Genomic DNA, 6,490 nt, shown 5'->3' with positions numbered 1-6,490 from the left:
TTCTCCCTATCAAGATAGGACCTCAAGTCTTCAATACTACCTTTCACGTGATGAACATCCGTCCTGCCTATTCATGCTTGTTGGGACGCCCTTGGATTCATGGGGCAAGTGCCGTAGCTTCATCTCTCCATCAAAAGCTAAAGTACCCAATAGAGGGCAAGATTGTCACTGTGTGTGGAGAAGAAGAATATATTGTCAGTAGTGTGCAGGCCTTCAGATACGTCGAGATGGATGGCGAATTCTTTGAGACTCCCACTCAGTCATTTGAAATGGTTCACCCGCCCAGTCCTATCCTTAAGCCAACTCCCCTTGTGCCCAAGGTTATTCGGGCTCCTCCTGCCATGATTTCTCTGAAGGACGCTCAAGTCGTGGTTGAAAATGGTGGTCGCACTGGTTGGGGTCAACTGATCAACGTACCATACAAGTCTGACAAGTCTGGTATGGGATTTAACTCTGAAAGGATGGTCAAAGATCAGGTTAATGCTGTAGAAGATGTTGATAGCGATTGCGACCTGGATAGCTGGATTTTTCCAACAATCGGTGACAGACTCAATAATTGGAAGGCTGAAGACACTATCCCGATTTCCTTTAGTCAGGAGTAATTGTTATTGTCTATTTTAGTGTTGCAAATTTTTTTAGTTTCTACAATTGAACTTCTTAAAGCATTGTGTCTATGCCCGGGGCACAATAGCTAATTTGTTAAGGGTTTTGTCATCTTCATAAGCATATTCACATTCAATAAATCAATGGACTTTTTGCATTCAAATATTGCGCTCTTTATCTTTCCTGTCATCTTCTAAAAAAGCTATGTTTCTTACACACACTCACGTAACAAATTGCAGATCCATACCCACTCTGGATCCTATTGATAATAGTTCTACTACTGTTCATTATGACTTTGAAAATCCGATCTACCAAGCCGAGGACGGAAGTGAGGAAGATTGTGAAGTACCTGGAGAACTTGCCCGACTGTTACTGCAAGAAGAAAGGATTATACAGTCGCATGAAAAGTCAATTGAAATTGTAAATCTGGGTACTGAATTGGACAAGAAAGAAGTCAAAATAGGAGCAGGCTTGGAAAACAGTGTCAAAGGAAGATTGATTCAGATGTTACATGACTATACGGAGATTTTTGCTTAGTCGTATGAAGACATGCCAGGACTGGATACTGATATAGTAGTGCATCGTTTGCCGATGAAGGAAGATTGTCGTCCTGTTAAGCAAAAGGTTCGTCGCATGCATCCTGAAATGTCCGAGAAAATCAAAGCCGAAGTTATGAAACAATTTAACGCCGGTTTCCTAGCCGTTACTTCTTATCCTCAATGGGTTGCTAATGTGGTACCAGTGCCGAAGAAGGATGGTAAGGTGCGAATGTGCGTCGATTATAGAGATTTGAATAAAGCGAGTCCCAAAGATGACTTTCCACTCCCGCACATTGATGTTCTGGTAGACAATACCGCTCAACACAAAGTATTCTCCTTCATGGATGGATTCTCGGGTTATAACCAGATTAAGATGGCACCTGAAGACATGGAGAAAACTACGTTTGTGACGCAATGGGGCACTTTCTGTTACAAAGTAATGCCATTCGGTTTAAAGAACGCCGGGGCAACGTACTAGCGTGTTATGGTGGTTTTGTTCCATGATATGATTCATCATGAAATAGAAGTATATGTGGATGACATGATAGCCAGATCTCATACTGAAGAAGAACATCTCGATCATTTGTACAAATTGTTTGAGAGGTTGAAGAAATACAAGCTGAGATTGAACCCGAACAAATGCACCTTTGGAGTAAGATCCGGTAAACTCTTGGGATTTATTGTCAGTGGTAAAGCAATTGAGGTTGACCCGGCTAAGGTGAGAGTTATCCAAGAAATGCCAGTGCCCCGAACAGATAAGGAAGTCAGAGGTTTCTTGGGACGTTTGAATTACATCGCCCGGTTTATCTCCCATTTAACTGCTACCTGCAAACCCATCTTCAAACTACTGAGGAAGAATCAAGAGATGATATGGAATGATGAATGTCAAGAAGCTTTTGACAAAATCAAGAAGTATCTTCAGGAACCTCCGATCCTGATGCCACCAGTTGAAGGAAGACCTCTAATCATGTATTTGACCGTGTTAGAAAATTCAATGGGGTGTGTGTTGGGGCAACATGACGAGTCTGGTCGAAAAGAGCATGCCATATACTACCTTAGCAAAAAGTTTACCGACTGTGAAACAAGATACTCACTACTCGAGAGAACTTGCTGTGCTTTGGCCTGGGCTGCTCGCCGACTAAGACAGTATATGTTGAATCATACCACTTTGTTGATTTCTAAGATGGATCCCATCAAATACATATTTGAGAAACCTGCCCTCTCCGGAAGAATAGCGAGATGGCAGATGATTTTAACAGAGTATGATATCCAGCATACTACCCAGAAAGCAATCAAAGGAAGCGTGTTAGCTGATCATTTGGCTCATCAAGCAGTGGATGATTACCAATCTATGAATTCCGAGTTCCCAGATGAGGATGTCATGCTTGTTACTGATTACGAAGAACCTGGACCGGATGAAGGACCCGAACTGGGATCCCGATGGACTATGGTTTTTGATGGATCTTCTAATGCATTGGGCAATGGTGTTGGTGTTGTAATCGTTTCCCCCAAGGGTGGCCATACTCCTTTCACTGCTAGACTATGTTTTGATTGTACCAATAATATGGCCGAGTACGAAGCATGTATTTTGGGACTCAGAGCTGCTATAGACCTGAGAATCAAGTTTTTAAGCGTGTATGGAGACTCAGCTTTGGTAATCAGTCAGATCAAAGGAGAATGGGACACAAAACATCCTAATCTCGTCCCTTATCGAGAGCGGGTGTTGACATTAATCCCATACTTTGAAGAGATTACATTCGAACATATTCCACGAGAAGAGAATCAGTTGGCAGACGCATTGGCTACCATGTCGTCTATGTTCAGAGTCAGATGGGATAATGAAGCTCCCAGGATCACCATTGAACGATTAGATGAACCAGCATATTGTTATGAACTTAATACTGAGGGAGTAGAAGAAAAACCTTGGTTCCACGAAGTAAAAAGATATTTAGAAACTCAGGAATACCCTGAAGGGGCATCCATCAATGACAGAAAATTTCTGAGGAAGTTCTCCGCTAAGTTCTTTTTGAGTAATGGAGTATTATACAAACGTAATCATGATTCGACTTTGCTTCACTGTGTGGATAAAAAGGAAGCAGAAGAGATTATGGAAGACATGCATGACGGTATTTTTGGAACTCATTCTAGTGGACATACGATGGCCAAGAAAATTCTGAGATCAGGGTATTATTGGTCTACCATGGAAGCGGATTGCCACCGTCACTCCAGAACCTGTCACAAGTGCTAGATCTATGCGGATAAAGTACATGTGCCTCCTGCTCCATTAAACGTGTTGACAGCCCCTTGGCCCTTTGCAATGTGGGGCATTGATATGATTGGAGAGATTAAACCTACTGCTTCCAACGGACATCGTTTCATCCTCATGGCTATCGATTACTTTACAAAGTGGGTAGAGGCAGCCTCATTTGCTTCTGTCACCAAGAATGTGGTGGCACGGTTCATCAAGAATAGTCTTATTTGTTGATATGGCGTCCCTGAAAGAGTTGTCACTGATAATGGCACTAATTTGAACAATAAGATGATTACTGAACTCTGCACGCAGTTCAAGATAAAACACCATAACTCTTCTCCATACCGGCCAAAGATGAACGGCGCCGTGGAGGCTGCTAATAAGAATATCAAGAAGATCATACAAAAGATGACAGTAACGTACAAAGACTGGCATGAGATGTTACCATTTGCTCTTCATGGTTATCGCACTTCAGTACGCACTTCGACAGGGGCAACTCCTTTCTCTTTAGTCTACGGAATGGAAGTCGTCTTACCGGTGGAAGTTCAGATTCCCTCTCTGAGAATCATGAAAGAGGCAGGTTTAGACGAGGATGAATGGATTCAGACTCGACTTGATCAGATAAATTTGATTGATGAAAAGAGACTTGCGGCTGTTTGTCATGGGCAGATATATCAGAAGCGCATGACCCGGGCATTTAACAAAAATGTCAAAAGACAGGTGTATCAAGTGGGCGATTTGGTGATCAAGCGTATCATTCTACCACAAGGTGATCCCAGAGGCAAATGGACTCCCACATACGAAGGGCCATTTGTAGTTAAGAAGGTATTCTCTGGTGGAGCCATGATACTTGCTACGATGGACGGCGAAGACTTCCCACATCCCGTGAACGCAGACATAGTCAAAAAATACTACGCATAAAAGAGACCCGCTAGGTCGACGTACCTAGGCAAAAGTAAGGGCATCCCGACGAACCAAAAGGGTTCGGGCAAAAATTAGGGATAAACATATAAAAATGTACACCCGGCGAGTCGAAAACCTGAAAAGGCGGCTTGGGCAAAAAAGGGTATCCTGGTGGACTGAAAACCTGAAAAGGCGGTCCAGGCAAAAATTAGGGATAAAAGCGTATGACTATGTCCCGTTCTCGGTCGGCTTCACCCAAGTTCAAGGGACTGAACAAGCCAATCACTTCTATCCGACAGCAGGAGATGAGAGGCTTGAAGACATAATGACAGTAGTGGAATTAAAATCGATGGGACTTTTTCTGCATAGCTTTCTCTTTGTTTCCTTGACAATTTCCTCTTACTAGGATTCCTGTCTCCTTGTACACAAATTGCCTGTTTATAGGCCCTCTTTCAAAATCAATACAATTTTGTTTCCAAAAAAAAAATGCTTTTGTTTTACTTTCTCTGTTTTGTTTGCGTAAACGTCCATTGATTTAGATTGAATTGGTATATGCATTTGAATATGATCGATGTTTATCAAAAATACATGCATAAAATAGAAATAGCAATTACTAAAAGACTTCAGGATCAAGGATAAGGTCTAACCATGCTTTCCAATGAATCCGTTGCTAATTTTATTCCCCAGCAAAGCCAGTTATTCCCCAGAAGAAATTGGCATTACTAGACAAATTGGTCATCTCTTCCACCCCCAGCCAGGCTTCTGTTGAACATTTCTACCATCGGACAGAAATCAAATACCCCAGCTGAGAAAGGGTCATCAATACAAGTATCTCCAACCAGAAGATGGGGATTTATTTTCCCCAGGGGGTCGCCAGAAAAAAACTTTTCAGACGCATAATTCATTCATTACATCATTTCACAGCATCCGCATGCATACATTGTTCGCATTTATTTTCATAAACATAAAATATCTCATGCATCATGACATGGCATGAGACTAACTTCGTTTTTCAGGTTAATTATCCTCCTGATACAGTCAAAACAAAGGTCCATTCAGACGGACATCTTTATCAATTACATTCAGGATTCAACTACATCTCTCAGATATAATCCATATGAACATTCATTCTACAAACACTCGGATATCCTCCTAATGGTGGCATCTTTAAGCCCATCCCAGATATTCATTGCAAATACAACATATACAAATACTATCAGACATAGCCTAGCGTACGGTTCATTCTGACTCAGCTCAATATATGACTCCTTCAACTCAGATACGATCTAACGTACGATCCATTCTGACCTTCAACTACTCCAATACGGTCTAGCGTACGACCCATTTGGACCTTCAAATCCTCAGATACTGCCTAGCATACGGTACATTCTGGGGTGTAGTCTAGCGTACGACTACTTTCTTCTTCAGATACAGCCTAACGTACGGCTCATTCTGCAACTCCAATACGGTCTAGCGTACGACCCATTTGGACCTTCAAATCCTCAGATACTTCCTAGCGTACGGTACATTCCGGGGTGTAGTCTAGCGTACGACTACTTTCTTCTTCAGATACAGCCTAACGTACGGCTCATTCTGCAACTCCAATACGGTCTAGCGTACGACCCATTTGGACCTTCAAATCCTCAGATACTGCCTAGCGTACGGTACATTCCGGGGTGTAGTCTAGCGTACGACTACTTTCTTCTTCAGATACAGCCTAACGTACGGCTCATTCTGCAACTCCAATACGGTCTAGCGTACGACCCATTTGGACCTTCAAATCCTCAGATACTGGCTAGCGTACGGTACATTCCGGGGTGTAGTCTAGCGTACGACTACTTTCTTCTTCAGATACAGCCTAACGTACGGCTCATTCTGCAACTCCAATACGGTCTAGCGTACGACCCATTTGGACCTCCAAATCCTCAGATACTGCCTAGCGTACGGTACATTCCGGGGTGTAGTCTAGCGTACGACTACTTTCTTCTTCAGATACAGCCTAACGTGCGGCTCATTCTGCAACTCAGATACGATCTAGCGTACGATCCATTCTGATCTTGCATCCCCGACGAAGTCATCCGCCTAATGAACAACTCACTCTGCTATTCAGATATGGTCTAGCGTATGACCCATTCTGATCCCTTATCCCCAGCAGCGTATAACACACTCTGACTCCCCAGCGAAGTCGACAGCA

This window comes from Lathyrus oleraceus, chromosome 3 (genome assembly GCF_024323335.1).
Source record: "Lathyrus oleraceus cultivar Zhongwan6 chromosome 3, CAAS_Psat_ZW6_1.0, whole genome shotgun sequence".
NCBI classification, from domain to species: domain Eukaryota; kingdom Viridiplantae; phylum Streptophyta; class Magnoliopsida; order Fabales; family Fabaceae; genus Lathyrus; species Lathyrus oleraceus.
Note: the sequence above shows the minus strand (reverse complement) of the source record.